This window comes from Lasioglossum baleicum, chromosome 8 (genome assembly GCF_051020765.1).
Source record: "Lasioglossum baleicum chromosome 8, iyLasBale1, whole genome shotgun sequence".
NCBI lineage: Eukaryota > Metazoa > Arthropoda > Insecta > Hymenoptera > Halictidae > Lasioglossum > Lasioglossum baleicum.
The window spans coordinates 3050236-3071664 of NC_134936.1; the positions used below are offsets into that span (position 1 = coordinate 3050236).

The window sequence follows — 21429 nt, forward strand, 5'->3', positions numbered from 1 at the left end:
CCACCAAATGTTGCCCGGCCGGTTGCCGATGCCGTCCACCAGATCGGCAACTATTTTTGGTGGCTCCACCAGTTACCGTAGTCTAATAGGTTACATTTGTTTCAATGCCCCACGACGTGCTGAGCCACTGGTGGCGCAACCGAGTTGCGCCACCAGTGGCCTAGTCTAATAACGGCCTTAGGTTTGAATTGTTTGTTATTTCGGGTCCATGAAATTGCTGAATATTCTTTGGGATAGCGTTTGTCACAAAAATTGCAACTTTCACGTCGCGAAAAAACAGAACGCGTGGAAGGAGGACGTGAGATATGTCGTTTATTTTACCTAAATTGTTGTTGGGGTGTCGTACACTCCGAATGTGCAGTACACAGGTTGATACCGTCCATAGTAACTTTGTTTTTTTTTCGTGCACTTACAATTGCCGAAATCGCCGGACGCGAAATGATTTTTTGATGAATTGTTGATTTTACAAATCGACGACAATGAGTTTTTGGGAATTTATATTGGAAACATTCGACATCACAGAATTCCTCCTATCCGTAAAGACCTAAAAGTTATTTGTCTCCTACATTGTTCAAAATCAGTGGCTCGTAGGTAGAAGGCACCGTTCGTCCGTTAGCTTCAGCCTTAAGCCCCCATAAATTTTATTACTGGTAATAAGGACGGGTAAATACTGGTCTACTCTAAAAATGAGGCTATTGTAAAAATTTGTTTTTTGATGAGCATGAATTACTTCATGACCACCGTCCGACGAAAACACGAGGAAAAACACGTGTTGGAAGGGACTTCCTCATACTACATTATAACGTATCAACTCAGAAACCATAACAATACATAGATTGCAACGTTGCCCGAAAAGGCGTGGTGTATTTCCCGCCGATTTGTTTATGTTTCGAGTGGTCCAATACACTGGCCCGTACGAGCGACAGCGGAACAGCAATGGGCTAAGACCTACGATATTAAATCGTTACCGCCCACTACTACGCGATTATAGGGGGTGGCAAGACGCCATCTCGCATGGGTCCGAACTGGCGACATTGCATTGATGCGAGCCTGAGAAGAAGGTTTCCAGGCAGGACACGGTGACGGGTCTAAGTAGGTACGAGTGCGCGCGGCCGATTGGATCAGAGTGGAGGAGGCAGATCTCGTTTCACACGCATTTTCGGCTGTTGTCGAAATATTGGCTACAGCGGCCACACATACTATGTAACGTGCGACTATATGTATACGGCGTATTCCCGGAAGAATGGAAGGCCGCCAAAGTAATTTCTATAGCTAAAAAAGGCAAAGATCCTACAAACCCAAACAGTTACCGCCCAATCAGCTTACTCCCGAACATAGGAAAAGTATCATTAACTAACATAGTTAGGATATATTATATTATATGATCTCATTAGTAGTGTAACCAAAAACAAGCAGACATCTGCACCCCTTATTCTATATTCTTGTTCTTTTTCTTCTTTTTCTCCTCGCTCTGTAAATAGGCTCATTGCATCACTATCTCACCTGTAGATAGAATCATATCATTATCTCACCCATATCTCACTTGTAAATATACATCACCTCACCACCCATACCAATCACCCTGTACTATCATTCAAAAGTAAGCTCCTAGTTTTATAAGGCGTTTTTGGGGAGCAACGAGTGCAAGATAAATTAATACGGCTGTGAACCGAATAAATCGTTACTGGAGTGTTTCACATCTCGTGTGTGCCGCACGGTGGGCAATGTGGACGAAATCTGTGTCAAAATCCAAAAACTTTCGATAGAAATGAGGTAGAGCGATTAATTATTTTCTTTGTCTATGTTACGGATTAGGATGGATAAAACTCAGCACTGAGGTCAAACTTTAACTTTATTCACCCAAGTCGGGTACGTTCAAAATGTCCGAGAACTTGTACAAAAAACACAAGATGTAACGGGCCAAAACACAGCTCGTTTTGGCCTGAGAAGTTCAATAAAGAGTTCAGATGAAAACTAATGAGTTTCCCTTTGTAGGTGGATAGATAGCGAGATACACATATAGCGCAGTGACTCCCGTAGATAGGCGAATCGAACTATGTTTACTCGCGAAAACCGGTCAAGAGACGCGCGACGTTTACCGTGAGCGAGAGCAAGAACGATTGATTTAGATCGACCAGCAACTAGAAGTTCTCTCTCACCGTCGGGGCGATGACTTTACGATATGAGCCGCTGGGCCAATAGAAACTGTATTAGCCCAGTCGATAATCGATCCGACGGCGATGGCCTATAGCGCGGCGCGCTGCTAATCGATCATCGATCCTCGCGATGTCGCAAGGATCAGCCAATACGGGGGCTGCGTGGTGGATTGTGCGTCACGATCCTACGACCCGCGTGGCCAATCCCAAATATTCCGCCCGTCTCGTCATTCATTGACGAAATTGAGAAGAATGAATGGGTCGGAAACGCGCGGCGTAGTAACCTGAAACAAACTACGAGTAATAGTGGCACCGAGTGAAGTGATCGTGAGATGAAGTGATGATCGGCGAGATTACAACTTAGATGGAGCAGTGATACAGAGGTGAGTGAATGACAGCTGAGATGGCTAAATTAGAAAAATAGTGGATCGTGTAGGTGATCCACCACGAAGTAGATTAACCTATAATTCGCTTATAGCTACGGATCGGAAAACCGCGTGGGAGTCCAGCCTCTGGAGTTCCTCCAGTATCCCTTTCCTCGTCTTCCGGCGACAACCGAGCGATCAGGTTGGGCACCGGTCGAAGAAATGGCGACGTCAAGAGGCGCAAAGTTGCGAGTAAAACCAGATGCCATAGAGATAACCTGGATACTGGCGGCTCCTCGAGGTTGGGCTCGGAAATAGCGGTGATGCGCTCTCCGATTGAGAAGTGCCCCGGCGTCAGGGCTGCAGGATCCTCAGGGTCGTCTGTCAAGGTTAGTACGAATTTTGAGAGACGGCAAGCTTCGATACCAGTCAGGAGCGTGGTCAGCTCCTCGAAGGATAGTAGCTGCTTTCTGATTATCCTGCGTCGGTGGTGCTTAGCTGAGTTGACCGTAGCCTTCCGGATTTCTCCAAAGTGTGGAGAGGAAGGGAGATTAGATTTCCAGGAGTTGCCTTCCCTGGAGTTCCGCTGACCACGATCCTGCTTGGATCGAAGGTGCGTAGGTGCATCATAATAGCTTTCAGATCTGTAAAAGGGAACGTTGTTAGAGCTAACGGAAGAATTTTGAATTTTAGATTGAGCAGATTGCACTTTGCTGAGTAAACAAACGGTGCTACGATGGATACAAGGTGTTACCAACAGAAGACCGCTGAGGATCCAACCCTCCTGGCGTAGCGTTGCCAAGGGAGGTTGTGTTCCCCCATGAAGGCCTCGGTTGTGGGCAGCTTCGACCCACAACGTAGCCAGAGGGGATACGTACAGTGGAGATGTTCCGCCGAGCACAGCTCGCTCGGGGAACCCAGAGTTCTGGAGAGAAGCAGCAGTAATCTGGCAGAGGCAAGAGCGAGAGCGCGAGAACCAGTTGATGCCGAAAAAGAAGTGAAGGATGAGAGCTTCCCATCCACCGACTCCTTTCAGCTTTGCGGTGGAGTGACCATCCAGAATGCTCCTGGAGTTGGGTGCCCACGCGCGACGTGGAAACCCGCCCGCCATGCGGATCCAGCACTCCGATGGAAGCCAGCTGAGGCTCCAGCGATTCTGTCGTAAAGTGAAAAGAGCAGTTTGTGTCCCCCCATGCTGGCATCGTTTGTGGGCAGCTTGGACCCACAACTTAGCCTGAGGGGATACATGAAGATGATATCTTCCTCCGAGCGCAGCTAGCTCGGGGAACCCAGAAATCCCGAGGGATGAAGAAGTGGAGAATTGGCAGCAGACCGAGGTAGAGAGTCCGTTGTTGCTGAAGACGCAGTGAGTGGTAAGGTCCCATTCGCCGAATCCTTACAGCTCGGAGGTAGAGAGATCCTGCAGTTGCAGGTGCGATGTTGAAACCCGCCCGCCATGAGGAGCTCTCGGAGTTCCGGCGACTTAGGTCCCGCCTCAGGACGTGTGTCCACTCCTAGAAGCTGGTCAGCCAAGCAGCTGACTCTCCTGATGCGAGAGTCCAGTGGGGAGAGGGGCTCCTCCACCTTAGCGAGGTGACAGCTGGGTGCGAGGTACGGTGCACAAATCAGACTGCAAGTTACAGTTCTCAGATCGCAATTGCGTAATTTTATTTCCTGTGCAGGTCTCCGTCCGATCAGCTGCCATTTTTGGTGATCAGGAGGTCCGAGTAGAGGCGGATGCATCCTGTCGGCCAGTGATTTAGATTGGGCTTGTGCCCAAAGCAGAAGATTGTGGTAGAAATGGTTTAGTTTCTCCCAAACCACGTGGAAGTCGGTTGCGTTTGTCGCAACGTTCTTGAAGACTGCGGCGGCGTCGCCTTGTAAACAATTCTTCAAATGATGCAGAAGTTCCAGTGAGGACAGAGATGGGTCGCTTTCTACAAGCGACGTAAACAAGTCGCGAAAGGCTGACCAGTCCTTGTAGTGACCCTCGAACGTTGGCAGAGACGATGTTGTCAACGCAGCGCGTGACCTTGTAGAGCTAGTCTCGACGACCGTTGGATTTGAAATCGCCGACTTCGTAACGGTCGCAGCAGCTTTCAGTTCGGCAATCATGTCGTGCAAAGATTCGACCTGCTCGAGATAAGTCATACGTGACTTACCGAACTCATCATCTTTGAAATAAGAGGTCTCCGTTAATTGGGCATCTGTTTCCGAGGCGGTTCTAATATCAGAATCGCCCTCGCAGTAATCAGCCCAGTGTTGATCGAGCATGCGGCAGACAGTCTGAAGCAATTCCATGTAGATATTGGCCTTTCCTTTCTTCCTTAGATTGGCCACCACGCGAGATATCCGTCTCGCGATGCGACGCTGGTGGTCGATAAGGTCAGCCATTGTTTCAAAGCACAAGTCGAAGCACAGAACGGTCGAACAAAGTCTAGTTTGAATTTCAGTTGCACTGCAGCACTGTATCCGGCTCGAAGGACCAAATGTTACGGATTAGGATGGATAAAACTCAGCACTGAGGTCAAACTTTAACTTTATTCACCCAAGTCGGGTACGTTCAAAATGTCCGAGAACTTGTACAAAAAACACAAGATGTAACGGGCCAAAACACAGCTCGTTTTGGCCTGAGAAGTTCAATAAAGAGTTCAGATGAAAACTAATGAGTTTCCCTTTGTAGGTGGATAGATAGCGAGATACACATATAGCGCAGTGACTCCCGTAGATAGGCGAATCGAACTATGTTTACTCGCGAAAACCGGTCAAGAGACGCGCGACGTTTACCGTGAGCGAGAGCAAGAACGATTGATTTAGATCGACCAGCAACTAGAAGTTCTCTCTCACCGTCGGGGCGATGACTTTACGATATGAGCCGCTGGGCCAATAGAAACTGTATTAGCCCAGTCGATAATCGATCCGACGGCGATGGCCTATAGCGCGGCGCGCTGCTAATCGATCATCGATCCTCGCGATGTCGCAAGGATCAGCCAATACGGGGGCTGCGTGGTGGATTGTGCGTCACGATCCTACGACCCGCGTGGCCAATCCCAAACAGTCTACGACCCCAGAATTTTGCAAAAAAATCGAATTTTTTGCGAACTTAACTAATGAAATTGTCTTTTTTATTATTAATTTCTTATTATTAATTCCTGGAGTAATTCAATTGTAATTCTGTACAACTCTGATTCACGATCAAGCATATTGCCCAATAATTATTGTGCAGCATGATGTTTACGCAAATCTACATTGTGCAATAGGCAGTGGCAATTTTGTGGCAAATTCAGTGGCCCCTTTTACCTAAGAGTCGTCTGCGCGTACTAGGCCACGGCCATTCGTGCAATACGCAGTGCAATAGGCCCCTTTACCTAAAAGAGTTGGGGAGCCCACGGAGACCTTTTTTTTTCTGCCGCGCACAGCAGGTAGCCCTGCTCCCTGCTGTGGAGCCGTCGGCCCGCTAGAGATTTCTTCCCGCGTGGACGTCCATCGGCGGCATTGGCCTTCCCGAGACTATCCGCGGCCTTCCCGCGACCCTCTAGTATGCGCTCACCTTTAAAGACCGCAGCGACTATAGACTTTTGCGTAAATATTACTCTATATAAAAAATCTTCAGAGCAAAACAATATAATTTAAAGATCTACGGGGATTTAAGAATGGAAACAATGAAAACAGTAAGTAATAGTATGTGATTGAAAATACGCCTTTTTATCAGCTGGATTGGCGTTTGGACCCACTGTGCGTCGGTTGGAAAGGATCAGCCGAGTGTAGATCTACCGGAACACTTACCGTTCAACTCGATACGTAATGTTAGTATCAATTCTTAAAATTCGTCAAAGAATCGCAAATCACATTTATACCTTTTGTATAACAAAATTAAATGCAGTTAATATACACATATTATTAAGTTTTCTATGTCAGATGTTCCCACAGTAGAATATAATAGATCTAAAATTATCTCCAAGTTGATACGAAAACAGAAATTGATGAATTTAATGATCTGTGGTGTTTATGAGTGTATTTGTGCTGACATTGTCGATTGTCTGGTTTGACGCGGAAAAGTAGTTAAGCAGTGTCGCATTATTTTCAAATTACTGTAATATGTGGCAGCATCTAACGTCGTTTGCAAACATGATGAATAAACATGTTGACGTGTTACACGAGGAAAGGAACAAATAGTTGTACTGATTACAAAGTTGCATACTTCCTTTTTATCGTGATAAATTCATTGACATGCGTTGCCACGCAAGATAAGTGTTGGCTGCTGCTGTTGCAGGGGTCAGAAACCAGACGGACGTCAAACAATTCGTCAGATAGAAGAAACAATAGCCTTGTCATTATTTTGACAAGTTGAAAATAACACATTGGTGTTTCTAAATCAGCGCTCGGAATTATTGACTCGCAACGGCCGATTTTCGAAGGCTACGCCTCCTCGACCCGGCCCACAGTGGTCTCAAATCGCGAAAAACCGGCCAAAATCTCTAAACGTACTTGAATGCACCCAAAAATTCGTACTCGGGGGTTTTGGGGGTCGCTGATTACGAATATGAAGTTTAAATTCCAAAAAACAAAATGGCGGATCCAATATGGCGGACATGTATATTAAAAAATGGTTAGGTCTGCTTGGAAAATGATCTTTTTGGGGTCTTTGGAGTCACTGATTACAGATATGAACTCGAAAATTTGAAAAACAAAATGGCCGATTAAAATTTAGACAACAATTCGCATTAAATATGTTTTGAGAGGTTGATAGGTAAAAATGTATAAATGACAAACAAAATGGCACTTTGTATATCAAGAATTAGTATAATTGTAAATTATGTACATAAGATTTAATCATCCCAATCGTTTTTCATTACTAAAAGTTGTGAAATAGCATTTTAAAATCCATAGAAATGAAACAAAGTTTACCCTCGTATGAGCAAATAGGAGACTATTGGAGATTGGTTTTTATAAATTTTGAAAGATAAATGTATTAGCAACACGTCAAAAAAGGTATTTTAGTGGGACAACGTGGGACTTTTTTTTATGTCTACGTTTATTGCGCATCAAGTTCTCTTTCTACGTTCTCCAAAGAATATTGCCATCGTGTAACGTAATGACTAACAATTTTTGAGATACAAAAACAGGTAAAGATCCTACTTACTTCCAGGAACAGCATCCATTCTGTAGAATTGAAATTAATGCACTATTTTGAAACTTATGCATTTCAGAAGGGGGTGTTCAATTTCCCACTAATGCGCGCGACAAATGGTCATCAAACGAAGGCTAACTTTGAACTGACTGCAGAACCGTATCATAAACTTTTTACCTTTTTCCTTGGTGGCACACACACACATTCAGTGGTCATAACGTCACTTTACCCAACCCTAGAATTACAAACTCCTAGGAAGAAGTTCATTTTTGAGGTTTTGACGTGTTTTTGGGATTTGGGACCACTGTGCGGCCGCGCGTCTCGCTTCCCATGGCGGTCATAGTTCTCGAGCTAATTAGGCGCGTACCGTAGACTCTATTCATGGCGTCTAGGAAAACTAGGATCGCCACGAGAAGGGAGATATGCGGCCGAGTTGAGGGGGCGCGGGCGTAACCTTTGAAAACCGGCCGCCGCGAGTAATTCTGAGCCCTACCATAAAATGCATAGGCGTTATTCGTGGCGCATTAAGGCAGTAGACTCCCTTTTCAGAATTACTCCTTTTTCCTTACTCCTTACTCCTTTTTCCAGAATTATAAGGGTGCGGGATGCTGGTTCTCATTTCCCGATAATACAAAGATGGGGATTCCAGCAGTCAAAAATACTAGATAAAAGATTGATCTAGGCCGCGACGCACAGTGGTCGGAAGCAGGAAAAAACCCTAAATTATGAAAGTCGTTATTTCAAATATTGACCACTATTTCCTGATAGGCCATAAACCAATGCATCTTGCTATGAAAATGGATCTATCATCTATCTATCTATCTACAAGTCTAGGATGTTTAACTTTCTGTGTCTTAGCTGTTTGAAAACCATACAAATTTCATTGGAAGTATTTTTCTCTAAATACGATGGATAGAGATATCCGTGCCTATGGGTTCGCTGTCGAAAGAGGCCCAGGAGGGTAGGAATAAAGATTACAGATACTATAGAATACACCACACCAGAAAGTGCTCTCATTTAGCAACAAATGAGGACATGTTACACATGCTTTTAATAACTTCGGATCCATACATTAATCTTTTGAGACCAGAACCGAAGACCAAATCACTGCCACTTAGTGGACAAGCGCAGTCTCTATTGAAATAGTGTTCATGTATATTATGTAAATATTATTATACTAATATAATACTATTTGTTAATAATATTATTGGTAATATTATGTATACAAAATGATATTAAGCTTTTTGTTTAATACTATTTCAAGTTTGTTTGTCTAATACTATTTCAAGTTTGTTTGTTTAATACTATTTGAAGTTTGTTTGTTTAATTCTATTTCTAGTCTGTTTGCTTAATACTATTTCAAGTATTCAATTTTAGTATGCTGAAATAAGAGTTCGTAATGTAATAAACAATATTATGTATAAACAATTATATTAAGTTAATTGTTTAATATTTCGTTTAATAATATGAGAAGTTTGAAGATTGAGAAGCAATAAAAAAAGAATTATTCAAAAATATTGAGAATTGCCGAAGTTATGAAGTTTTTTCCATTTTCCCTATTTAACAAAATCTAATTAGGCAATATTATTTTAAAAAAAAAGCAAATACAAATAAGCTACCAAATATTAGTTGTAAAATAAAGCAGAAATGCGATTGATCTAGATCAATAGCTATTTTAAAGAGAAAATTTAAAATCAATAACTAACGTTTTTCCTCCCTTATTTGTTGATCACTGGCGGGAGTAAAAAAAAGGTGATCTATACGTTCCGACCACTATGCGACGCATAGTGGGCTGTATGCCCGATTTCAGCGGCCACAGATAGTTCAAAATTCGCTCAATATTGAAACTGCTGTAACTTTGCTAAAATTTATCCAAATTTGATGAATAAACAACCATTTTAAAGATTGAGATTTCTACTTTATGTACTATATACCGTTTTTGCTGAAACGGATGTTTTGAGTGCAAAATTTGTCCATGAAGAGGAGCGTATTAGATTGTAAAGTTTGTAGTTATTTTTCAATCAAGTACTGCGGTTTGTAATCAATATTTTAACGTTATTCGTCTATTTTATGTACACTATCGAAAAGTGTAATTATTTACAATTAAAATATCTTTTTAAAATAGTTATTACAAAGAATAATCTTCGTTATTTATAATAGTATGGAAAAATGTTATGAAGAAAATTTGCACAGTTCAGAGGGGGACATGTGGCACAAACATTTTCTGCGTGGGTGGAGGCATAGAGGAGATTTCAAGGTCACCTTGATTTTTTTAAATAGAATGTCCTTTTCTATACCATAGATCGATAGAGTATCCAATTCTGAGTATAAAAGTGTTGACCTTCGTATGTCCTAAATCTAATAGTTAACGAGATATTATCAAAAGAAGAAAGAAAATTATTTCGATAATATCTCGTTAACTATTAGATTTAAGACATATGGAGGTCAATACATTTTTACTCAGAATTCGATAGTCTATCGATTCATTATACAAAAGGTAGGTCTTTCGATTTAAAAAAATCAAGGTGACTTTGAAATCTCCTCTATGCCTCCACCCACGCAGAAAATGTTTATGTCACAACATGTCCCCTTCTATACCGCGCAAATTTGGCTATAACATTCTTTCATATTATTACAAATAAAGACAATATTCAAAGTGGCCATAGTTATTGCCCCACCCTGTATATTATTTAGATTTCATGTGTATACTGTTTCCTTATTTTAGTGTACATTATGTGTTTATTATTATTATTTAGTTGTTATTTAAGTTTTACGAAGATATAGCGAATGCGAACATGCAGGATGTGAGTAACGCTACGATTTTCGCGCGCGCGCGATGGCTATTTTTTCGTAGATCGACTATAAAACACGGAGTAGCGCGTAGTAGCAGCAACCTTTTTTTCTTGCATCTTAAACATAAAATTTCAAAAAACACAATGGCACAAAAACGAACAACCGGAGGTATAACGAAGTCATTACCAAAGTCTTAGAATCATAAAGAAAGTGACTGAATCGTTGGTTATCTTTAAATATTAATAACTAAAAAAATGTATATAGTACAAAAGTGAATTTCTCTTAAAAGTATACCTTATACTTAGCTGAAAAAGACTTCTATTAAACAAAAATCTGTTAGTGTATGTAAGTAAGGTAACGATTACTGATAGGTGAATTCGTTGAAAAATGAAAGCGTGTTAACAAAATTTCAATTTTCCAACTGCTTTATGGATACATGAATGGGAAAAAGAATGATGGGAGATTGTCCCTCAGATATTCAAATAACTCATGACACAAAAATTTTACAATCTATGTAAAGTTCTAAAAATTGAATTTTGACCGCTGAAATCGGGCGTACAGCCCACTGTGCGACGCGACGTTTGTCTACGGCGCACAGAGGGCCAAATCGACGCGCTAGCTGTTCATGAGCTAAAAAATGAAAGTCCTCATATCGATTTTTAACGAATGTACAATATTTCTTAAATGTCCATTACATTCGAAAACGATAATAATAATTACAGTTATTAAAAACTCTCGTCACAATAAGCGTTCAAAGATCAAACTTTTTCAGATACGATTTATCACCGAAAAAATTCCTTTTCTTCATAACGATGTCCTGGAAAACCTACTGAAGATTAAGTGCCCAATTTCTTTTTATACGAAGAATGTATATCTATGTTGCGAAAGCACCAGGAACTAAACATTATTGTCAATAATTTGTTATAAAAAAAATACTTAGTCAACTAAGGAATACCGTCAAAGTTTTTCAACTTTGACAAGGGATAAGTTAAAAGTGTTATATAGTGTCGTGCTCTAACAAAGTGGAACATTTTCAGCAACGTCTCCTCTAAAAGATCCTGCAAATTTCACACCCAAATCGACCCCAGCTTGGAAATTATGATGGTTTAAAGCGTCGCGTGACACGCAATACCGCGGCGAGTCGCGTTGCACGAAACGCATTCACGACCACTCCGCTGCTCTTAAGAGTGTAAAGACCTAACCCAGACCTATTTTATGAATTTTTTAGATTATACGACCATTAATAAACATTCGAACTTCTTGCTAGCTTACTTGAATCATTTGTATTTGAGAGATTATAAAATCTCTCTATAAAAAATATACGGGAAATGATGTGTCGCACGTTAAAAAAAAATTTTCCGCGCGTGGTATTGGAAAAACCACAATTTTCTTGAAATTGTGCAAGTTTAACGAATTCTTTCAAGGTTAAAAAACGTTCGTACCACAATCTCCATAATTATCCCATATTCTGCAAAGTTTCAGCTTTCATTTTAAAAATATTTCATCGCTCTATCTCATTTCTATCGAAAGTTCTTTGATTTTGACACAGATTATGTCGGTTTGGCCCATAGTGCGGCGTTGGGCCTGTCATCGTCACTTAGTTTCATGGCACTGCCATCCGTACTTGGGTAACTTCGATACAGTAAATGAAACGCCTAAAATCGTTGTTTCTTTGGATCAGCGCGGCTGGATGCTTGAAGCTATAACTATAGCCTGTCTGGTTCCCAGATGGCTAGGAAACCCCAAGGTTTGGTCGCCACATGTGCGGCCTTGGCGAATCCTTGGGCACGCTTCAAGCGCCAAATCTTCTTATATTGATTGTTGGGATTGGAAAATTGAGATAGGGGTAGGATCGGCTTCGCTTAGGGGGAGGAAAAGGGATCGCTCAATCACGCAACTAAATTAATTAATTCACGCCAGTTCAAAAGACACACGTTTATTGGAGCACCAATCCACAATAGTGAGAAATGATCTCTTGGACAAAGGGACGATCGCTGTCGTCAATCCCGCAATTCACATCCTACAACTGTGAACTGTCGCAAAATTGCGACGAACTTATTAGTAAGAAGGCTATATGAACTGAGAGCACTCAGGTGTTGAAGATATGAAGATGGATTCAGTTACGGCGCCTACTTCAAAAGAGTAAGTAGACGCAAAAATACAATCCGCCACTTGTAATCATCCAATGCACTACGTTTGGCGAATGCGCCACAGGTTGGCCACCCCTGGTCTAGACTATCTAGATTCTACATCTTCATAAACACTTTGAACTCTGAACCTTTGAATGCTACGATCCTTCATTTAGATCACTTTAGACTTCTGATCTTGAACTTTGAAATCATGAATTACTATTACAGACTATGAGTGTGTGTTATGAACGTAAATTACACTAACTACTGTTAGCGAACTCGAGCGTTAATTGCCCCTGATCCAGCGGCAATCTTGGACAAGACAACGCTCGAAACAATGACGACGTCAAATAATTCGTAAGCTATTTGTTGTACGAACAGATTTTTCAAATAAATGTTGCACGGTTTCCAGGGGGATATGCAGTGCTGCAGCCTGTTCTTTGTTATTTGAATTACAAACATGACTTGTCGCTGTAAACGAAGTCGTTAGTTAATAATCACGTTGTGACTGAGCATATGAAATATTTCCTAATAGAAGATTATTAATTTCAGAACGTCCGAGTACTTATTATTTTTTTATCATATTCAGTTGAATACTTTCTTAAGCAGAAATTGATGTTTTATACGAAGTCGTGGAAAAATATAAGGCAATCAATTTATTGTCGACAACTGATGATCTTCATATCTCCGACACGTGTCCGGCTGGACACGTGCAACCTTTATAGATGATTAGCGACTTTTTTGTATCGAATCACGTTCAACTCAACAAGCACAAACATACTCTTAAACACCGCAGAGCATTGTATGACAAACAATTTCTGTTTTTGTAACAGTTTTTAAAATAGTTTTAGAAAACTGAAAGCCGAGAAAACCAGGGACCAAAAATAACGGTAATTCTAAAATTTTCTACGATAAAAATCATTAATAAAAAGTTGTTTGTTATTGAAATTTAAGATAATGTACACAAAATATATAAAGAAAAAAATTGGAAGAACGAAATGATTAAAAAATATCGATTTTTATACTTTTTGGTTACAAATAACAGTTATTAGTATACAAATAATTGGATCCTCTTCGATAACTGTCATCGACCAAGAAAAACTTCCGATCGCTCAAAACAGTTATCGATGAGAGAATTTCATTTCGATCGCTCATAACAGTTATCGATGAGAGAGTTTCATTTCGATCGCTCATAGCTGTTATCGATGAGATAAATTTATTTCGACCGCTTATAACAGATATCGATGATCAAATTTCTTTTCACTTGTTCATAATAATTATTTATGAGAAAATCCGTTTTGGTTGCTTATTTAATTATTGAGTTGTACACTCGTTTTCGGATGGAGCAGCCTGTGAAATTCATTGAGAAGGTTTCGTACAACAAGACGAATCAACAGACCATAAGGACAACACAAAATCTGTATGTTTGTCACATTAAATTTTGATTGTAGCAATTCATTTTACAAATAAAAAATTTATGAAATAATTGATTGCCTACCATTTGAAAGTTGTACTATTTAATAATAACTACTACAAATTTCCTTCATCAATAACTGTTATGAGCGGTCGAAATTAACTTCTCTCATTGATAACTGTTATGAGCGATCTAAATGAACTTCTCTCATCGAATAACTGTTATGATCGGTCGAAATAAATTTATCTCATCGATAACTGTTATAAGTGATCGAAATGAATTTCTCTCAACGATAACATTTACCAACACGAAAAAATTCGGTTACTTAATATAATCCTTATTTGTAACCAATACGATTTTAGTCGATGATATCTGACAAATAGTTAGTTTGACAGACGTGTAAAATAAAATGTGAACTTTTTTTCATTAAATTATAACGACGGGAATAATAAACCGATGAAATTGAGGTGTTACGTGCTTACAGTGATACTAAAAGAGTATCTAATAAACATGCGGTCAGTAGAAAAAAATTTATTTTCCACCATTCATTTTTCAATTGTTTTAACACTAGACGTACCGAGTTATAAAAGTAACAGGCACGCGCGCGTGTTGCCTTATAAAAATGACAAGACTTAATTTATTTAGACTTTGATAAAGATATTTAATAAATTATTTCTTATGAAAGCACCTTTATCATTTTAATAATTGCAATATCTAGAACCGGTCATTTTACCGGTCGTGGTAAGTTTCGTATTAAAAGAATATAATGTTTTTTCAGTAGTGGAAACTTGACAATTTTTAAAAAATTCTGGTATATGCATTAATTACAGCAACGAGCATAAATGATTCAACACACTTTAAATCAGAATAACGTTTTTATGAATGGACCAAACGACTTCAATTTCTCTGTAAGGCTAGAAGAATTAGTTTAGTAAATGACGTCTAAAAAATATTTTGAAAAAATGCATTTGGTCGGATTTGCGAAAAAAATAGTAAAAATTGATTTTTACTACTTTTTTAGCTGGGCCAATAACGAAAATTTAAAAGATGAGTTTGGTCAACTCGTATAAATGATATACGCTTTGAAAATTTCATTGAAATTGGTTAATTGGTTTCCGAGCTATAAACGATCAAAAATGGTAAAAAAGCCGAAAATCTTCGAAAAATTGCAATTTTTACTACTTTTGATCGTTTAGAATTCATAAATCAATTTACCACTTTCAATGAAAGTTTCAGAACGTATTTAAACGAGTTTACAAAACATATCTTTGAAATTTTCGTTATCGGGCCTGCTAAAAAAGTTCCAAAAATCAGTTTTTACTATTCTTTTTCAGAATTCAGATCAAATAAATATTTTCAACATTTTTATTAGACGTCACTACCTAAACTAGCCTTACAGAGAAATTGAAGTCGTTTGGTCCATTCGTAAAAAAGTTATTCTGATTTAAAGTGTGTGTGATCAGTTATGCTCCTAACTGTATGTGGTATTACTGTAGGTAAAAAATCATGAAAAATTACAATTTTTATCACTTTTCATCGTTTAGAATTCGTAAATCAATTTACCACTTTCAATGAAATTTTCAGAACGTATTTAAACGAGTTTACAAAACACATCTTTGAAATTTTCGTTATCGGGCCAGTTAAAAAAGTTCCAAAAATCAATTTTTACTATTCTTTTTCAGAATTCAGACCAAATTAATTTTTTCAAAATATTTTTATTAGACGCTCACTAACTAAACTAATTCTTCTAGCCTTACAGAGAAATTGAAGTCGTTTGGTCCATTCGTAAAAAAGTTATTCTGATTTAAAGTGTGTGTGATCAGTTATGCTCCTAACTGTATGTGGTATTATTGTAGGTAAAAAATCATGAAAAATTACAATTTTTATCACTTTTGATCGTTTAGAATTCGTAAATCAATTTACCACTTTCAATGAAATTTTCAGAACGTATTTAAACGAGTTTACAAAACACATCTTTGGAATTTTCGTTATCGCAGAAAACCAAAAAAGTTGCACGCAAATGCACTACATTTTATGTTATACTAGAAGCATGAATATCATTTGTGATCCTTGGACTAATTTGAATAAATATCACCAACATTGTGTATCCAGTTAACCGTGAAGTATTAACATAAATGCTGATGAGAGTCCAGTCGCCAGGTACTTTTACCTGGAAAATATTCCGAACTTAATGAAATTTTGACACGTCATTTAGGGGTACTCTGGGGTGTCGAATCTCAGTTTTCGACCTCGAGGACCCTGTGCTAACTTGGGGAGGGGGAAAAAACCACGATTTTTATTACCTTGTTTTGGTTTTTCGCCTATTACTCAAAAATTGTGGGTCCTATGAACTTTTGTCTTCCATTATTGGAAAGAGCATTAAATTTCCTTCAAATTTCACTGGTCAATCTTTTTTTTCGATCAAATAGGCACCAAGAGACAGGCGTTCAAAATTAGGAAATTAAGTGGCAACTGACGAATATAGGGAAAGACGGAGCAAATTACACTGTCCAACAACAAAAATGTTTCCATACAACTGTTGGGTGTATCTTATACAGCTGGTCTTAATTTTTCTCCTACACGCACAGTTTTTGAGAAATTTGAGTTTGAAAAAAAACTCGTTTTTCGACTTTGAACAGATATTATGATGTTATTATAAAAGTTATTGTATTATTCTTTACAGCAAAAGATTCTCTAGACTTTCCCGAATCCAGTGATGTGCAATAGTAATACAGTATGATTGTTTAAACATGTTTAAACAATCATTAAAGACGGCGAGGCATCACTTTTGTACACATTTTTGAGGATATTTTTCAATTTAAAAAAAAAAATAAGAGTCTACATAGTTTGTAGATTATATGTAGATATGTTGAAAAACTAAATTTGTGAGCCAAAAACCTGCAATTTCCTGCTACATGTCACAATGTGTGGCTCAAAATGACATTTTGAGAAACATTTCCTAATTTTGAACGCCTGTTTCTCGGTACTTATTGGATCAAAAAATACGTTTGACTAGTGCAATTTGAAGGAAATTTAATGCTCTTTCCAAAAATGAAAAAAAACGTTCGTAGGACCCACAGTTTTTGAGTAATAGGCGAAAAACCAAAACAAGGTAATAAAAATCGTGGTTTTTTCCCCCTCCCCAAGTTAGCACAGGGTCCTGGAGGTCGAAAACTGAGATTCGACACCCCAGAGTACCCCTAAATGACGTGTCAAAATTTCATTAAGTTCGGAATATTTTCCAGGTAGAGACGCCTTTTTTCGACCTGCCGACTGGACTATAAGATGTAATCAAATTCTAGACTACGGATGTTTATGCAAATGCATATTTTTATAGAAAGTAGGTAAAATTATGGGACCTGGACAGCAATTTACGTCGTCTGTAAAGGATTTTGAGAAAATATAGTAATATTTTACACATATTGCATATATATTTTTGACATATTTTTCATTTAATTATAAATACATGCATGTGTACGTGTATACATATAATTGTAAAGAACCGTTATGTGATATGAATCGTATCATATCATATGGTTCTCGCACGAAACAGCAGTAATTGACCTTGGCCTTAAGAATTTATTTCTAGGTTATTGAGTAATTCGATGACAGAAATGTAAGTAGCGTTAGATTAGCCCAAGAAGTGATGAAAAATGAAACATTATTTGATGACTTAAACTATATTGCAACTAATTTCTGGAGATTGCCAGTTACCATAGCAAAATTACAGACAAAAGGACTCCTACTGCAGGAATCAGTAAAATTAGTTACAGATATTACTGAAGAGCTGGAATGGGTATCTGGTGCTTGTGGAGAAATAATTCGAAATAAATGGAAGATCTTGAAAGACACAATCCAAGATTTGATCCTTTGGTGAAACTTAACAAAACTATATATGCATCCACTGCTGAAGGACCAAACGAAATTGATGCAAGATATTGGAAGAAATACACACACAGTGGGTAACGAAAGTATTCGAACGCCCTTTAAAACAGAATAACTTTTATACAATTGTACTAAACGACCTGATTTTTTATAATCAATTAGAAGCATTGGTTTATGAAATGATTTTCAAAAAAGATTTTCCAAAAGATTATAATTTACAAGGTTACATGCAGAAATAAAAAAGGCATTTTTTTAACGTCTTTATTAGGGCCCTTAATGAAAATTTAAAATATATGTTTTGTAGATCTATGTTAGTTATACACGTGCTGAAAATTTCATCGAAATCGGTTGACGCAGGAAAAAACGACACGCATCGAAAGATGTACGATTTTGTGGGTTTTAAGCAGAAACCAATCAAAAGTCGTGTAAAATTACGATTTTCAACATTTTTGAATAAATGTTAAATCTAATAAAGAAGTTAAAAAATGCCTTTTTTATTTTTGCATGTAACCTTGTGAATTATAATTTTTTGAAAAATCTTTTCTCATATCATTTCATAAACCAATGCTTCTAATTGATTATAAAAAATCAGGTCGTTTGGTACAATTATAAAAAAGTTATTCTGTTTTAAAGGGCGTTCGAATACTTTCGTTACCCACTGTATGCACCAATTACTGATTATGAATCCTGTGATATTGAAAGGACACTGACAAAGAAGTGTACAAATTAGTCTTCAGCGCGAAAAGACATCAACTTACCGTTGACAATATGGAAAAAATCATAGTTACGTACATATTTTAATGCAAATTACAGCTAACAATAAATGAATATATTTAAACATTGTTTCACTATTTTGCATATATTTCGCATATTTTGCATATTAATTTTGCATAAAGATCCGCTGTCTACAAATTACATTTAATTGAAATTTTTTAAAATATTATCGGTGATTTCTCATTGTTCAACTGCATTTCATTTTACGTCGTACTAAAAGCTTAAATACCATTTGTGACCCTCGGGCGAATTTTAAGAAATGATACTAACATTACGTATTCAGTTTACCGTGAAGTATTGACATAAATGCTGATAAGATGTAATCAAATTGAATTTAACTGAAATTATTTAAATATTTTCAGTGGTTCCTCACTGTTTCACTTCATTTCATCTTATGTTATACAAGAAGTATAAAAACATCATTTGTGATCCTAGGACTAATTTTAAGAAATGACATGAACATTACGTATTCAGTTAACCATGATGTATTGACAGAAATGCTAATAAGGTGTAATCAAATGAAGTTTAAACCTTAACTGGGAAATTAAACATTTCTTCCGACTTTGAACAATTCGATTGCACGTGATTTTTTCATTTGGTGAATATGAAAAAGATTGATATATTCTCTTACACAACACTAAAATGTATAGTAATTGATTAGATACAAACATATGAATAAGGATGTCCCAAAAGTTTCTTTCGGAATATGTTCCTTTAATATTGCTAAATAAATATTAGGTTGTCCCAAAACTTGGTTTTCGATTCATGCACATAGTGCAAATTCGTGTTAAGAAGTTCTAAAACATTAACATAAAAAATATCACATTGTTTGTATTTATTTAGCAACATTAAAGCAACACATTCCGAAAGGAACTTCTGGGACAATCTAATACTTCATAATGTAAAGAATGTCGTGAATAATAATTAGACTGCGGATCTTTATGCATTTATGGCTTATGAAAACGTTCATGAAAGGCTAGAATATAAAATTCGACAGAATTTCGTGCAATTTTTATTTGTTTTAGATCTACAGAGGCTGTTCCCATTAAAAATAGAATTTTATGTCATTCCACTTTCTTAAAATTTGTCTACAAGAATTGGAAAATGCATAAACATCTGCAGTCTGATAATAATGATGGTGCAGCAGTTTTTCGAGTGCTAGCTTAGATATTTTCAGTGGTTTCTAATTGTTTTGAAAAAAAATATTGCTAATAAAAAATTGTGTCAAATACCTGAATTTAAGAGTTATATATATGCACTCTGAGGTCTCGTAGAAGTGTTGCGATTCAGTGCAAGTGCTCCTGTGTAGGATGAAAACCACTCAACATACACGATCTTGCAGTGTCTAACTGAACGTCTCACAGATCCCGAGATATTATATAAATACCCATGTCAGCTGCATGTATCGTCTGTCGCCACTGGTTAACAATGTGATATCATACTGGCAAAGTAATTTGACCGGAAGATAACGATTATCAATTACAACGGTCCTGGTGGGAGAAGGACACCCTTTTACAATATTAACCACAGACACACAACTACATATATGTATACGCGTAAGATCTTCCGATTATACGGCGTGAACGCAATTTTATCCCCAAAGTAAACATTTGTTACGTACAGTACTGTGCAAAAATCTTAGGCCACTTGCAAGGCACTAGATATCTACGCGGATTAGTTTACACAGGGTGTTTCGTTTATCTGATAACGAAAGTATCTTGTGACGCACTGAAGTTACGAACAAAATTTGTTTACAAAAATTGCTCGGTATGAAGGGAACAATTATATGGTGTAATTTTTTTTAATACTCGAGTGGGGGGAGGGAATTTCAGAGTCAAACTAATTTTTTAAAATGGAACCATATATTTTTTTGTGATAACACATTTTCCGGGACGAATTCAACAACATATCACAATATGATATTTACTGTTACAAAACGTTAGAAATTATATTATTTTAACCAAACCTAACCCTAACAGATTCCAATTTGGAACGCTGCACCTTGTTTTATGCGAATAGTAGCAGTCTAACAAAAAAATAAAACGAAAGTGTAGCAAATGATATAGTTTCAAGTACCATTTCTTCTTTAAATTATTGCTAAAATAAGAAATATTAAATAAGTAATGCGATTTCCGAAAGTATTAGGTATAACGACATAAATAAAATAAATAAATAAAATATTATATTTTGTGTTTTTCAGATTATTAAAATAGAAATATTTTACTTTGTGTTTCAGATTATTAAAATAAAAATATTTTATTTTGTGGATGAAATTGTTAAAATAGAAATATTTTATTTAGAGGTTCAGATTGTTCAAATAAAATACTATTTTCTTTAAACAAAATAAAATATTAAATAGTATTTCAAATATTTATTTTTTTCGCCAAATAATGCCCATCTCTGATGGGCAAGCTAAGTTAGCAAAACTAATTTTTTAAATGGAACCATATATTTTTTTGTGATAACACATTTTCCGGAACGAATTCAACAACATATTACAATATGATATTTACTGTTACCAAACATCAGAAATTATATTATAAATTTGTAACTTCGTAAGTAGGCAATTCCTCCCCCCTACACCATTCGAGTCCCGAAAAAATTTACACCATATGATTATTCTCTTCACACCGAACATTTTTTGTAAACACAATTTTTTTCGTTACTTCAGTGCGTCATAAGATATTTCCGTTTTTAGATAAAGATAAAGTAAAACACCCTGTACACTACGGTGGATTACTCGTGGCGAAAAATTTTTGAATTTTTTTCAGGACACCCCCTA

General features: G+C 37.4%; 1 protein-coding gene across 2 annotated transcripts in view; it reads right to left on the bottom strand.

The window, feature by feature from the left end:
• The window catches only part of LOC143211678 (putative cytochrome P450 6a14), a 78405-nt gene extending 58350 nt beyond the window's left edge, over positions 1-20055 (bottom strand). For both annotated transcript variants that reach the window (XM_076429543.1, XM_076429544.1), the window contains exon 1: positions 19880-20055. The gene's annotated coding sequence lies outside the window, so the exon portion shown is untranslated. The remainder of the gene's footprint in view (positions 1-19879) is intronic.
• Between the last annotated feature and the right edge of the window lie 1374 nt (positions 20056-21429).